The sequence below is a fragment of the Paroedura picta genome, chromosome 10 (genome assembly GCF_049243985.1).
Source record: "Paroedura picta isolate Pp20150507F chromosome 10, Ppicta_v3.0, whole genome shotgun sequence".
Classification (NCBI taxonomy): Eukaryota; Metazoa; Chordata; class Lepidosauria; order Squamata; family Gekkonidae; genus Paroedura; species Paroedura picta.
Genome location: NC_135378.1, coordinates 47,592,267 through 47,608,618, shown reverse-complemented (window position 1 = coordinate 47,608,618; position 16,352 = coordinate 47,592,267). Strand labels below are relative to the sequence as shown.

The window sequence follows — 16,352 nt, the reverse complement described above, 5'->3', positions numbered from 1 at the left end:
ATTTTAAATGGCGATTTTTCATTCCGCAAACAATTTGCAACAAAGATCCCTGTGCGAAAAGGCCCTTAGTATTGGGGGTTGTTCTGCTTTGTGTTTTAGTTGCCTTTTCTAAGCTGGCTTGCTTTATTTTGATGTGTATTTTCTTACATTGCTTTTGGGGAACTGTAGCACCAAAGCCTGTAAAGGCAACATATTGTCTAGGTAGCTGTACAATGCTCTAGTTAGTTGGCGTTTTAAAATCTTTTTAAAGTGTGTAAATTGATAGGTTTATTTGGTAAATGCTAATATGGATTCTTGTTCTGTTATTGTTGATGTTGTTCATGAGCAAGCCTTCATTAGTGGTCAAGTATATGCTCTCCTTGGGGTCTAGATGACATCTTGGCCACATTCATTGCTTGAGTCATGTTTCACAGAAACCCTGGTGCTGTTCATTTAGTTTTATATACTTATATACTTCAATATACTTATATTGAAAGGCTCTAGTAAACTTCAGTAATGAACCAACACACCAGTAGAATAGCTATCTATTCTGAATACATGGAATAATTTATTTGAAGCTGGTACATAATCATTCTTAATTTTAATTAAGAGTAGAAACCCATTTTTAGTACATGGGATTGAACATATTGAGTTGGATAAATTCACAGATGGAACACATAATGTTGGGTGCCCTCTGTAAAAATGAAGAGAGACCTCTAACATATCAGTCTGGGTGATTAGAACAGATAAAAACACCTGAATCTAGATGGTTGCTCTGAGCTGAATCTCTCAGTGACTCTGCTCATGGCAAGATGGCAGAGGGTTGCTGTTTTGCCCACGTCCAACCAGGCTTGTAATGAAGTTGCCAGAAATATTTGCCTGGAGCACAAGCAGCAGTCTGTTATACATCATGATTCAGTTCACACTGGAAGGTGTGTAATGGCATATGAAATTCAAGCTTGTGTTCCTGCAAATGATTGGGTTGCCATAGGCATAATTCATTCTGGTTTAGAAGGGGGGGAAAGGTGACCAGAAGCAGAAATGGCTGTGCAGATTTATACCTGATCATGTCTTATGTGAGCGGGTGACAGGAGAGAGAGTCCCTGTAGCACAATCCTAAGGAAGTGACACATCAATCATTGCAATGCTCCTCCATTAATTAGAGGCCCAGCACAAAGGCACCATCTGCAGTGACTTCTAATGCCTGTCCCAGCCAAGTACCAAATTGCTTTCCTGTTTTCTGTGTGAGCGTCGCCAACAAACTTGAGAAAAGACGTTCTGCCTCTTTAACAGAGCTCAATGGGGTGTTATTTACCAGGTGATGTCACTTAGGTGAAAAACTGTCCATTTTCACTAAAGGGCCTACCCTTGTCCTTGACCCAGAAATTATAGCTGGTGTAGAATGCAGATGCTAGGGTCCTCATTGGAACACCTTGAAGAGCCCATATCCAGGCGGTGCTGAGGCAGTCGCTGCACTGGATACCGATTGCATTCTGGATCAGGTTCAAGGTTTTGTGTTAACCTTCAAGGCCATACACTATCTGGGCCCCACATATCTGAGGGATTGCCTATCACCTTATGCCCCCTGCAGAGCCTTATGCTCAGTGGGTATGAATCTGCTGGTGGTCCCTGGCCCAAGAGAAGTATGCCTGGCCCTGACCTCATGGAATAAGCTCCCAGAAGAACTGAGGGCCCTGATGGAGCTTGTGCAGTTCCACAGATGCTGCAAGATGGAGCTCTTCCACCGGCCATTTGGTTGAGGCTGGGTGGCAATAAGATTGAGGGCCTCTCCTCAGTTCAGTCAGCACATCAGGCTCTCCTTCCATTGCTTCTTTCCCCCAGAGGTTTTGGACTGGAGTGTTGTTGAACAGAGGGATGAGGAGAGGGTTTATCAGTCATTGGACTCAGAATGATTTTATTTGGGGATGGTTATATTTTATTGCGGGGTTTTTAATGTTGTAACCCGGCACAAGCCAGGTTGCTGGGAGCGCCAGGTAATAAATCCAACAATAATGACAATGATGATGCTTCTGTTAAAAGGGCAAGACATTTACTCCAGTTGTTGGCAATCCTCTTCTATGCTCATTAATTTGGAAATATATTTTCCATATACAGCGGAGCAGAAAGGGAGAATTAAGCACCTTGGTGCATAAAGAATGCTACATTACTTCAAGGAATATTTGCATTTGGACACAGTGTTGGAGTGGATGGGCCCTTGGCATGATCCAACATGGCTTCTCTTATGTTCTTAAATTTTTACTGATGAAATATGCAAGATCTGTAGGGAGTGTGATTCAACAGCATATATGAAAATATCCTACAGGGGGCATCAGAGGAGATTTGCAGTTAGTATATTTAAATCAGGAACTTCCTGGAATTTTTCAAATCTCTTGTGTCCTGCTTGTCTCAATTGGGAACTTTCTGTTCCTTCAAACACATTTCCTCCGTTTGGTGTAGTGGTTAGGAGTGCGGACTTCTAATCTGGCATACCGGGTTCAATTCTGCACTCCCCCACATGCAGCCAGCTTGGGCTCGTCACGGCACTGATAAAGCTGTTCTGACTGAGCAGTGATATCAGGGCTCTCTCAGCCTCACCCACCTCACAGGGTGTCTGTTGTGGGGAGAGGAAAGGGAAGACGACTGTAAGCCACTTTGAGCCTCCTTCTGGTAGAGAAAAGCGGCATATAAGAACCAAATCTTCTTCTTCTTCGCCTTCAGATGAATCAAAACAGTAAGTCAGACTGCTAGAACTCTTTCTCCTCTCTCTTTCTACAAAGTTGTTTCAATTCTCAGTAAAGGGATTTATTTTTAAGCAATTGGTGCCAATCCTTATTTCATTGTGTTTCAGTTCCATCTCCTCCCTCAGAAAGTTTCCCAATTTCATAATAATATATGAAAAGTAAAACACTCCCACTATTCATTTATAGCTCAAGCATCACATAATTCCTGATAACTTAAGAAACATTTATCCAATTTATCACAAAATTACTTTAGCCTACCATACAATTGTATCAGCTAAAAGTACCAAGACCTTTTCACTTCCCTTCAGCCAGGGCTTTGCTTGAAGAATAGGAAGCAGAAGAATATTAAGCAAGGGTTAATTATAGGTTTTCAAATTCCAGACGTGGTCAGGGGCTTTGTTCAGTTTTCCTTTCTCAAATATAGCAACACAAAGCTTTGAAAACTGCCATGCCACTTAGATTAATTGAATAGCCTCTTCATTTGTGCTTGGCACGATAGAATATTGATGTCACAAGGCACTGCGCTGTTCAGCAGGGAACACAGATTCCTTTATTTGGATGACCTTTTGCCACTTACATTTGTAAAATATATTTTCATCATGCCAAAAGTACCTGACAGCATAAAACTGTAGTTGATTCCCCCCCTTTAAGTGTCTGGGGTCTGTCATTCTGTTACACTCTGACCTTGAGTGGGTGATAGAGAGAATGCCCTTTTAAACTTGTACACACAGCAATGGGTCAAATAGATAAAGGAGAATAATCAGAAGGCAAAAAAAAGTTTTTAGTGATGTCCATTTTTATGCCAATATGTCTGAGCAAAAAAAGTCACTTCATTGGGATTTAGGTACTCGTACAAGTACATGAGAAGACAGAACTTTCCAGTTTGCCATTATAAGCTCCATGAAATTTCAAGGCCACTGCTTGCAATGAGTAATGAAAATAAAGCTGGCCTTTAGTATCTACATTCCTTTCATGCAACATAATGGCCTGGATCTTGCTGGTAAAAAGAGTTGGTAACATCAAGCCGCTTAAAAGAATAAAATAGTTTTATTTAGAAGAGAAACAACTTCACCTAAAAAGAGGAGAGAGAGGGAGGTCTAACTTTCTAACTGTTCTGTCCTTTGTTCAGTCTATCTGTTCTGGAGGTAAACAAGGAGAAAGTTTGCTCAAAGGAGCAGGAAGTCTCCAACTGAGCCAGTAAGGAGATTATTTCAAAAATATCAGGAACTTTCTAATCTAGCTATGCTAAATCTCCCCCAATGCCCCCTTGTATGATATTCTCCATATGCTTTTGAATCATGTACTCTAAAGATCTTGCATATTCAAATAGAACTGATTTAGCTTTACCACTGGACAAAAAAATATGAGGTGATCCTTTTAGACCACCAATAACGTTATGCTTTGATTCAAAGGACAGGCATGGTCAAAAACTACATGGGACAGAGGCTAGAAGGAAGAGAAATGGGCCAAGACTGAGCAAAAGAAGCTGGTAAGATTCAATCTAACATGTTTTTTTTTTCATTTGTTGCCTTCAAATATGCAATGTTCTATGAGTGGCACAAAGTACAGAGGAAGAGATTCACTTAACTGTTGCTCCTGAAAGTAAAAATTAAATCCAGTGGCACCTTAAATACTAGCTGCATTTCCCCCAATATTTTAATGTTTTTCAGGGAAGCTGGGTTGGTCTACAGCAGAACAACTAGATGGGAGTCCAGTAGCACCTTAGAGACCCATAAGATCTGGGGCTATTATGCATGTACTGGTTTTCACTGCAGTCAGTTCGCCAACCCTTTAAAATCATCCCTAGAAGTGATTAATAAGGGGAAGAGGAAAAGTGAAGGTATGAGGAAAAAAAGATCAGAGTCCCTCAGTCAAACCATTGATGTCTTCTCCTGCGATGATCCTCCAATGTTCAGTGCAGCAGTCAGCCAGCAGCACACTCTCTGGGAGTCAGATTGTAAGAGTCTACTCTTCCAGTCAGAGCAGCACAGGCCAGGAGGCCAGCAACAGAAGGCAGGTAAGAAGACCCCTAGCCTTATATACTTTCCTGGTCAAACACAGAAGATTTTCAAAAAGGAAAAACCTTCTATGCTTGGACAGGAAATATTTCCCTCCCCAAAACATACTTTCCTGTAGGCCAACCTCCCCCCCCCCCACATACACCTTGTCTTCCTTGCAGCAAGCTCAGCATTGCAATACATTGCAAATGCAAAATGCATTGCTATGATTGGCTGGCCTCCCACAGGGAGCCCAGGTAGTCATTGCTTTATCCGTTACTCACCCCTCCCCTTGTTCTAGAGCCTGGGAAGCCTGAACAAAGGGGGGGGGGAGTTGAAGCATGAAAGGAGCCAGCCCATCCAAGGTAAGTGGCATCCATGCCTTGGGGTTTGTCCCAGCTGAGTCGCAAATCCCTAGTGGGACCCTCATTTGAGTATAAGCTGAGGGGGGCTTTTTCTGTGTAAAAAATGTGCTGAAAAACTCGGCTTATACTCTAGTACAGTGGTCCCCAACCCGCGGGCCGCGGCCTGGCGCCAGGCTGCGAAGGCGCCGGGCCACGGCTCCTCCCCCTCTCCCCTGAAGCGAGAAGCTCGCCAGGCCGCGAGCAAATCGGCTGCCAAAGCGGCCAATTAGCTCGCGTCCCGGCAAGCTTCTCGCTTTGGGAGGGGAGGGAAGAGAAGCTTGCTGAGCCGCAAGCTAATCGGCCTTTTTAGCGGCCAATTTGCTTGCGTCCCGGAGGGGCCGGGAGGGGAAGCCGCGGCCGCCGGCATGGCAGCAGCGCAAATGTGCATGCACGGTCTGCTGCGCATGCTCGTTTGCGCGCAGTCCGCGAATGCGCGTTTGCGCTGAGGCTGCCCCGGGCCGCCCTCTCCGCCCACTACGCCACAGCGGTCTGCAGCAAGCGGAAGCTTGCGGACCGCTGCTCTAGTATACAGTAATTACTCGTGTGATACAGTTCTACAGATAAGCTAGTTTTGTAGTCTCAGGAGTGTTCAAGGAATGCTGTTGTAGCAGGAAATGTAGTATACCAGCAGAGGCTACTATATAATGAAACAATAAAATTTGCTGGGTTACCAGGGAGACTGATTGCTGACCTTGAGGAGGCAGAAAATCAGCTGCAAGTGCCTTGAGCTCTCATTGGTGGATGAGGGACTGTGAGCAGAAAATGGGAGGAGACCAAAAACATGCTAGCATTTATGCATCAAAAAAGAGCATCCTCAATATCAAGAAAAGTCATTGCAAAGCTAGTTCTAGATACTGCACTGAAAAAATACAGTTGACACTATGAGGAGGGGCTGCCATGCATAATCAAAAATAACACGATGGGTTTCACACAGCAACAATGAATCCATGTGCAGAAATAAAAATGCCTTTTCAGGAAGACTTTTTGAGAGGTTTCCTGCCATGCATAATACACCCTGGAGGTGTAGGAGCTTTTGAGAGTCAAACCTGCCTTTGTCAGTTATCTGATTAAGGGAACTTTGACTCTCAACAGCTCCCCCCACCCTTGTGTAGGCAGCATGCTTCATATTGACACTAACCCTTTTAATATATTTGACTTCTATGATTACCTGAAATAAAGAATCTGAAATGTGTGTATATATTTTTGAAAACTCTGTCTCAGGAAGCCACTAGACAAATGATAATTTGGAGCTTGTATTGGGAAGTGACTTACAAAAATCAACTTATTCTGTTCCAATCACTTTGCAAAATTCTGTGTTATTTCTACTACAAAGTCAGCTAGAAGTATTTTTGTATACTTCCCAGATGCTTGTTTGAACATTGTCCACCATGCAGATGGCCCTACCCCTGGGACTGCAGAGACAAAATGAAATTTTCTACAATGAATTTTTGTCCTATCATCCTATTTGTTTGCAGAGACTGCCATATGTGCCTACAATATGGTATAATTAATATTGCTCCTAATTTTTGGAGCTGTTCCTAGGTATATTAGCCCCTGGCTCCCCTCTTCCTGACTCTTATCCTCCCCAGTTGCCTGCTTTAAGCCTCTCTTACCTTCCCTGTATTTCTAATCTGTGAGGGGTTCTACACAGCATTTAATAAATTGCTGTGTTGCCCATAAAAATCCATCCTCACAGGCAACATCATCTATACTAGAAGTAAATCCCATTCGGCAAACTTCCTGCTTGTTCCTGCAATTTCCCTTTTGTTCCATTGTTCTGTGGCTAATTAATTGTTTCCTTAATTAATTCCTTGGGGCGTGCCAGCTCTGTCCCATGAATGCATGCTTGATTATCAGCTGGGGGGTGGGGGAGGAAGAGCCAGGATTTAAGTCCTGTCTGTTTTTTGTAGAAAAATAAAATCAGTTCTCATATTTTTTTTGTTTGATTGTTCATTATCATTACAATAGTATTCCAACATGATGATTAAAAAGGTTGTTTACTTGGCTTGTTGCAAAGGGAGAAAAGCCCTACAAGCCCTACATTTCTTAAGCTCCCTTGAAGCTTCCTGAGAAAACAGGAGGTAACTATTCCTACTGCATAGAGAAGAAATATTTTGAAAGGGATTGTAGTCTGGGAAACCTCAGGAGCTATTTGCCTACCCAAATGGAACAATCTGGCACTGCAAGCAGAAAAAAATGCCCAGTGGGGCAATTGCAAAGGAAATGCTGGAATACACTGGGCTGACTACAACACTCTGTGGATAGTCCAAAAGTGATGGAATGAGCTGTGGCTCTCACAAACTAAATGGTTGATTCTTCGATTTGTTACCCGCTTCGTTACATGATAAACCCAGTACAATAAAATACAATCCCCAATACCTCCTTGGACTCTGACTCTTTTTTGATACCTAAGTGGGATAATAGTTTAAATCCTTCATAACTGATTGCCCTGGACTGATCCAGATGCATTTGGATGTAATTTTGTCTGTCGGCTTGGCTCAGCTCCCTACAAGACATCATGGCATGGTTTAAGAAGTAATTCAAGCTTTGGCGAGCAATCCTGTAGGTTTGGGTAGGCTCCTATATTGCCACGGCTACGTTTCACAAGAGCCTCTTGTGGCGCAGAGTGGTAAGGCAGCAGACGTGCAGTCTGAAAGCTCTGCCCATGAGGCTGGGAGTTCGATCCCAGCAGCCGGCTCAAGGTTGACTCAGCCTTCCATCCTTCCGAGGTCGGTAAAATGAGGACCCAGCTTGCTGGGGGGTAAACGGTCATGACTGGGGAAGGCACTGGCAAACCACCCCGTATTGAGTCTGCCATGAAAACGCTAGAGGGCGTCACCCCAAGGGTCAGACATGACTCGGTGCTTGCACAGGGGATACCTTTACCTTTACCTTTTATGTTTCATAGCATGGCATACTTGGCTAAGTTCTGTCCTTTTGTCAGAACAGTTAGGATGCTGCTGCCACAGAGAAATTCCTTTTCCTTTTGCCTCTGACAGCAATAACCTCACTGGGCTGCATGTTCTCATACACTATCAGAAAGGCAGAGAAGCAGTAGCGGTAATATCAGTCAGTAAAGCAGTCGTTTCCACTGTAGGATTATTGGCCCCTGAAGACCTAACTTCTGACCACTAAAACTAATCTTCACAATAGAGAAGGGAAAAACAGAGCAAGCTTCCCTAGTCTGTCTCTCTGCTTACACATGACAAATGGCAGGGCATGTTCACATATTTCTTAAATCTTCGATTCAGTGAACACCACAATGTCTTGATTTATTTCACTAAGCAATGGAACACAGGAATTGTCATAGCAGATGATCAATAGGTTAAAACTCTGTTCTTGGCCTTTTTTGGGATGTTTCAGGGGAATAGATATGAAATGCTATACGGTGCAATTATGCACTATACTTTACATACCTGTATTAATTTTCTTTATTTTTTCCTAGCTAAAGAAACCCCATAAAGAAAAAATATGCTTCCCTTCAGTTCTTTTCTGTAGAGGGGTATGGAAGGCAGGAGAATTCTTGTAACTATGGAAAAGGAGATTTTGGCAGATGCAAGTTGTGCTAGATGGAAGTTTTTAATTTGGAAAACCTGGTATTTCTCTTACATATCTTTTAAAGGTGCAAGACCCTTCTTCTTAATAAATGTTATGTTTACTAGAATTAAAGCCAGTTGTAGCTGATACAACGGGTGCTAGCAGGGGGGAGGGGGAAAATAGCAAATAGAGAGGGAGGTAGAAAGGAAGAGAGTGATTAAAATAGAGACAATCAGCGTCTTCAAGGTCATGGAGCTGCTGCAGGTGGACAGGAGCCTCTGCACTTGTGCTGATGTCCTGGAAAGATGCAGGACACTGGGTGGGGGGAGGCAGATCCAGTTGAGGGAACTCTTGAGGATTTGGGCCTTGGAGCCTGGGGAGGACAGGGGATTCAGTGTGTGGGGGGTGATGCTATACAGTCTCTCTCCCCTTTGAAGCAGCTGCTTTCTCCAGTGGAATTGCTCTCTGTGGCCTGCAGAGGAGCTGTGATTCCAAGGGATCCCCAGGCCCCACCTGGAGGCTGGCATCCTGAGAAGGCAGCCCTTTTCCCCAGAGGAACTGCTCTGTTGCCTGTAGAGGAGCTGGAATTCCAACTACAGTATTTAGAGAAGATGCTTTTGAGGCATAAAAACATTTTGTCTGAATATGAGATTGCCTGCTGAAAAGAACATTAAGGGACGACACAGCACATTCCTAAAAGACTGGCTTCTCTTTCTTTCTTTACATTTTATTTCAAGAGCTTCATCTAGCAACTGGTTCAAAGAGGGAAAAACTGGTCATGATAATAGAAGAAGAAGAAGAAGACGAAGAAAGGTAGCTGGCAACCTTTGGTCTTATCTAGATAAATAGCTGATCCAATTCAAGATCAGCTGGCTATTCTGAGATCTTATCTTTTACCACACTCAAGTGCCATAGAATGCCTGGATGCTGTGCAGAAGCAAGGCTAAAAACAAGCCCAGATTCTCTTATGAGTTCAACTTGACACTTCCCACCCCAGTATAGTTTTTAATGAGGACCTGATCATGAGGCATCTCTAAAACAAGAAAACTCATCCCATGGCTTCTGATTCTAGTTACTGTTAATCATCTCAATACCTGATGACCTTTATTATGCACAGCTCCTTACATACCAAATGGTATCTCAACACCATATTGCTTTGGTGTGCACAGGAGGGTTTTCTTGTGAGTTCTGACACAGATGCACAGTGCTGCCAAAAACTTTTTAATATCTGGGTTTCTCAAAAGCCATTTTGATCTTGAAACCATTTGGATATGTGTATATATCAGTATATTCTGTTTCACAGTTAGCACACTTGTTTTCAAGTTTCCCCATGTTCTTTTGGAGCTTTGGGATTGCTCTGAGGAAGGATTTGTGAAATCTCTGAAGCCGCATTCTCTTAAATCACTGTGGGAGCCAACTGAAGACCTTGTCAGATTCAAAATAAGTCAGCTCTGAAGTTGCTATTCCCCCTCCCCCCCTTTTTGGGTTCAGCTGGATCTTTTGCAGTATGTCTGCTATGTCCACGTCAATTGGAGGCACAATTGGAGGCTACACATTGCAGATTGCCATTTGTTTGTTGGGGGTTTTATTTTTTAAAGGAAGCAAGAAAACGTCAAGTGCTGTTGAAACTTTGACAGTTGCTTCTTGTCATTGGAGACAGTCCTCCTAAGAACAAAACAAATTGCCATTTATTTTCATAGTATTGTGTAATCACCAGTTTTATTTGCTCAGCTCTTTCAAGAAATTGTGCATTTCCCTTCTATGTTTTTTTTTAAACAGACCTGCTTTGTGCTTCCAGCACATAGTGATACTAATTTATCTTTAAAAATTAAATTCATGGGCGGCAGCGGCGGCAGGGGGGGGTATTTTGCATTCCCTGCTGAAGGATGACTGGGGGAGAAGGGACATTGGGCTTGGTAGTGAGTATGAATAAAACGAGGCCTATTAGAAGACACAAATGCAACAGATAATCAGAAGTAAGCAAGCCACTGAAAATTCTCAGTACTGGCTGTTCTTTGCATATGAAAAACTGCCAGGCTTCTGTTCTTAGAAGATTTTGAAGGATCTCTCCCATTGTGAAAGCCTGTGTCGTAATAGTTGGACTATAATTGCTTCAAGTCTTGCCTGACCATGAATTTCAATTATTATTGTGGGGTCAGTCACACAATCTCACCTTAACTTGCCTCATAAGGCTGTTGTGAAGACGAAAAGTAGGGAAATGCAGTATACATGTAATGCATGAATGAAAAAAATTGAGGAAAGGTTCTTGCTTTGACATTCTGTCAAGGAAGATGTGTGGGCTGGTGTGATTTATCTTAGCTAATTTTCTTTGCTCTTCCACTCATAGGGCAATGACGGGGTTAGGTAACTAGAGAACCCTGTATTATGATAAATGCTGGATATTATCCATGTTGTATATTCAACATATGCAATAACTGTTCATACAGCAATGTCTTAGCCATTTTAGTATCATACCTGCATTACCGTAGATACGTGGTACACATTAAGATATTTCTTCAGTGCTATAAATCTCTCCATAATAGGTTGAATCAGACCATGGCCCATCTAATGTACCATTATCTTCTTCGTAGGCAGTAGGTCTCCAAGGTCTCATGCAGAGCTCCTGATACCTGAGCACTGTGAACTGGAAATGCTGAAGTTTGATTCTCATGTTGCATATATGCAAAGCAGTTGCTCTGCTATTGACTTGCAGCCTCTAACCGAAGCTTACTGGAAGTGGGAGCCCACCAACCATGAATATTGGAAATGCATGCTTCTTGCATTTCTGTGTGACCATCATGTTACATGAACATGGCCAATGTTCATATTTGTCATGCACATATAGCTCCGGTATGTGCAAACTAACTATTCATTGTTTCAGGGTTCATGTTTATGGGCACCAAAGCTGTACACCTATGGTAAATGCATGTTTATACAACATGATGTTGTGTCCATGAGGACATCATGGGTATCATGCACTCCCATTGCACACAGATGGTAGGTTAATTCTTTGGTTTCATACTATTTATGATGGAACATGTGAAAAAGTCTGTCATCTAAATCTGATGAGCAAATATTTTATATTTCTAAATCTTTGATTCTTCTGAATGGTTCCATTATTAAGAAAAAGGATACAACTATTGCTGTATTTTTCTTATTGAAATGAGTTATTTCCCTTTGTAAAGGAAAGCCACAATTTTGCCCCAGACAGTCCACTCTGGGCCTAGTCTGCACATAATATATAATGCACTTTCAATGCACTTTAGAAGTAGATTTTCCTGTTCTGCAGGAAAATCCAGCTGCCAAAACACATTGAAAGTGCATTATCCTATGTGTGCAGAATGGGCCCAGGTCACTTTGTCCTGCAGATGCACTAGTGATAGATCTGGGCATAAATAAGAGTGAAGAGCCAGTTATGATCCCCCTGGACCTATGACTTGATTGCTCACAAACATATGAGAAAAATTAATTTGCTATCTAAATTGGTTTTATAATTATGTTGGTCCAATACAATCCATTTAATTTATCTAAATAGAATTTGACTTTTTGTTTTCTATGAAGTGGATAGAGTCACAGGCCACACTCAACCATGCTACAATGAATGTGCCATAATTTTTTATCTTACAGGTAGAAAACATTAATTTTCAAAGGCTGCTGTTGTATATTTTTTAAGACTTGGAAGAATCATTCATATTTCAGTTCTAAAAAGTTCAAGTGGTTTGAAGGCTGCTTCACACTACATTTTCCTCCTGATCTTTAACAAAGATGGGTAAAACATTACCCTGATAAGCAAAATGTATGGATGCAACTGGCTTGATTTGCACGTCCTTGTATTAGGCGTATGCACTCAGGGAATTGGGATTGTCTGAAGTTACTTGTCAGATATAAACTTGGTGGCAAAACATGGCTTGCTGTCATGAAGTATGTGAAATAAACCTTTCTTTTCAGGAACATGATCTGAATCTTTCCAGAAAGCCCTCAGCCCAGAAGTCAGGAGCAACCAGCAGAAGGTACTGTAACTGAGACATGAGTTGGAGGACACAGCAGGCTCCATAATCAGAAACAGGCCTTATCAAATCTTTCTTTCAGATCATTATGGCACAACTGTGAAGACTCCACAAGCCATTGTGATTCTCTGTCTTCCAGTTTTGACAGCTCTTGCATTAGAAATGTGAGGCTGTGCTTCTAGATTTTAATACCCAATGTATGCCGTCAGCAATCTGCAGTGGATGATTTGGGGCAGTTCTTCGCAGAAGAGTCAGCAATGAAAATTAGAGTCAAAATGAGTGCCTAACACTGATTAATTAGATAATACTTTAGCTGTGGTGTCAAATCACTGTATAATTGTCAAGTTGCCTAGGTGAAAAGAAATGTAATAATAATGTTCAGCTGTTCTGCAGCTTTCCTGGGGACAGCAAAAACCATGATAAATGTAGAAAATGAAGTTGGAGTTGACTAAATGTTTGCCTCAGCAATCAGCTTCCATTACAGTAAAAGCAAATGGAGTTTGGTACTGGGAGAACAAACTTCTGTAGGGAACAGATTTTGTGGTTTCACATATATGGAGCTTTTAAGCCATATTTCTGGGACTAGTAGCTGTTGGCCTTTATTGCCATCTGGCAAAGGAACTGGTCCAAGATGAAGGATTAAAGATTTATGCTACACTATTTGGTGTGCTGAGCATATTACAGCTTTTTCTCTATCAGTTCTAGCAAAAGTTGACAAGTGATTATTCCCATTTTAGAGGCTGAGCTGATTCACATATTCCTTTCTTATACATGGACTTTGGCTAGGGATGGTGCCAAGGGAACTCTCCCAGCACTACGCCTCATTTCTTAGGGCAAAGTTTTGTGCTGGGAGTGATTCCTCTCTTCTCTGGCCGATTCTCCTCATATAATATGCTCCTTCAACATCCTGACCCCTTTCTTCTGTAAAAGGTTTCCAGGGGACAGTTAGGCTTCTGTGGGAGGGAGAAACCGAGAGAGCCATGCTCTGAATGTGCAAGTCCTTGCACCTGCTGAAACACTGCACTGCACCCAACCAATGTATGAGCTGATTCTGAAACAATATCTCAGTTTTGGATTAAGACAGGATCTAAACTTTATATTCATTATCGTTGAGTCATGTTGGCTAATTGGTATTTCCTCTTTTGTTGAAACAGTAAGCAACAATTCTTGGCAGCTTTCTTGTTCTGTCTTTTCCCCATTTTTAATTGTGCTCCGTCTGCCATTTTCCCTTCATGCTGTCTTGCCACTATGCCTCTCAGATAACAACACCCTCCTGGGTGGTTTTTGCCAGCCTGCACATTTTTAACAGCCAAGTGTTGGCTCCCATGGCCCCTTTTTCAGCAATAGTAATGCGAAACTGATTATTGAAAAATATGAACTGAGGGAAGCTTCTCAGCAATTGTGTTTGTCAGGTGCCCAGTGGTGAATCCCACAGCACATACAAGGAAGTGACAAACATATGTGCATTGCAATCCATGCCTTGGCATGATTTTGCATATTTATCCCAGAGGCTGAGGCTGGGGAAGATGGAGTCAGGCTGGAGTGTCGCATGGGAAAGGTAAGCAGTCATGCAGGGCAGATTCTGTTATATCCAAGCCCACAATGTCTTCAGCCCAAGAGTGCCACAGATCTATGTTGCCTATACCGTATGTAGCCCTGATATCATAAGGTGGCCATCTGTACATTACTGCCATAGACAAGTTAAAAGTCACTTCTTACATTTACCTGCCACCCGCGGGTTGGGGACCACTGATCTACAGCAGTGGTCCCCAACCTTTCTGAGGCTGGAGACCGGCAGGGCATCGGGCCGCGCCCGCACGGACCGCGCCTGTTCATCGGGCTGCACCCGCGGGCCGCACACCCGCGGGCCACGCCCGCGCATCGGGTCGTGCCCGCGGGCTGTGCCTGCGCGGGCTGTGCCTGCGCGGGCTGTGCCTGCGCGGGCTGTGCCTGCGCGGGCCATGCCCGCACGGCTGCGCGGCCCGGCCCTGATTCCCTCTCCCCGCCCTCCCGCAGTAAGAAGCTTCCCGGGCCGCAAGCTTGCGGCCTGGGAAGTTTTCTACTGCGGGGGGGGGTGGCGGGGAGAGGGAGCCGCGGCCCGGCACCGGGCCGCAGCCCGCAGGTTGGGGACCACTGATCTACAGTGTCTTAGTGGCATGAGATGCTATTCTTAAACTGGTGATGCTATTCTTAAGCCCAGCCAGTGGTAATATTTGGCAATCATATTGGAAAGAAAGCACAGTGCCTGTTAATGGATTCAGGACTGTACTATGATGAGTGGAAGTGAGATCCTAAGGTTTATTTTTTTAATTTTTAATCTACTGTCTCCTGCTATATATAAAACTATTACAATGGCAGGCAACATACTCATACTAAAATATGGGTAAGATGCTGTTTCTATGTCCTTTAATCCAGTGGTCCCCAACCTTTTTATCATTGGGGACTGGTCAACACTTGACAATTTTATTGAGGCTCGGGATTGGGGGGGTAGTCTTTTGCCGAGGAACGTCACCGCCTGAGCCCCTGCTCCACTTGCTTTCCTGCCCCTGACTTCCTGCTACCCCTGACTTCCCGCCACCCAATGGGGGGCGCTGCCAGCAGCAGCTGCACAGTGCCATGCCAAGGGGGAGCCCCAGCCATGGCAGCTGCTGGGGAGCACCAAAGGTGAGCCAGCGGCAGAGTGGCAGGGCAGCCCCCGAGGCAGCATCCGGGGAAGAGGAGTTGCGGCCTGGTACCGACTGATCCACGGACTGGTACCAGTCCCCGGACCGGGGGTTGGGGACCACTGCTTTAACCTGTCTTCAAGATGATCCTTCCACTGTGGTTCTCACTTTGTCTCTCATTTGGGCCATGATATCCATGGAATTTTAAAATGTTCCTCTTCTGGAATCTTAGAGTTACATTTTCAGATGTTTCTCCGTCGCAAAAGGAGACCACTGGAAAAGAGTGGCTGAGGCAGCTGAGAGGCAGATAATATGAGTTATAATGCTACGTACCAATATTGTGTATTCATGGTTCACCAAGCATCCTATTTCAGGAAGCATTCAATACAACCTGGGAAGGGTTCTTATTTGTACTGAAGTAGACTTAAGTATGTACTTCCCCTGCAAAGGACAAAGAGGCTTATAGTTATGTTGTTTTTTCAACAATAAATGACAAAAGGAAGCAAATGAAAGGATTTTCACTTTGAAAAGCAGGTGTGATCCTGGAGAAGCTCTGTGACTTTGTATTCAATTGTCCATCACTTAACTCTTAATGGAGTCTGTGGATGAACCAAAATCCACAATAAGATGTGCAACAAGTCACTCAAATAAAGGCTTGCGTTGGGACTTCAAGAGGCCTTAATAGCATGCCAATAGATGCTTTGTACAAAAATGTATTTGTATGTGTAAAAATGTATTAAAGGTCTCTTGACAAGCAACAAAGGAATTTTGTCAGTGTAAGACTCTTGCGCCATGTTTGTGTGGGAGACTAAAATGCTCTAAGTGCATTTCCTTCATAAACATTGTGGGACTGCAAAGGAAGACCTATTAGAGATGTGACTGATATTCCTCAATAAGAGCTGCAATGAGAATGAAAATGAATGTATTGAGCATGTGCATGGGGGAAGGGACTGAAACGGTCTGGTTATGTTTCATATGCTCAAAAAATCCCACAATGTTTTGTGCCTCCTCTTTGAAGAACAGA

At 43.3% G+C, this 16,352-nt stretch overlaps 1 long non-coding RNA gene across 1 annotated transcript in view; it reads left to right on the top strand.

The window, feature by feature from the left end:
* Positions 1-16,352, top strand: part of LOC143819730 (uncharacterized) — a 135,558-nt gene that overhangs the window by 15,096 nt on the left and 104,110 nt on the right. The window contains exons 2-3 of the long non-coding RNA XR_013225068.1: positions 4,133-4,209; positions 12,607-12,668. This is a non-coding gene — a long non-coding RNA (uncharacterized LOC143819730). The remainder of the gene's footprint in view (positions 1-4,132; positions 4,210-12,606; positions 12,669-16,352) is intronic.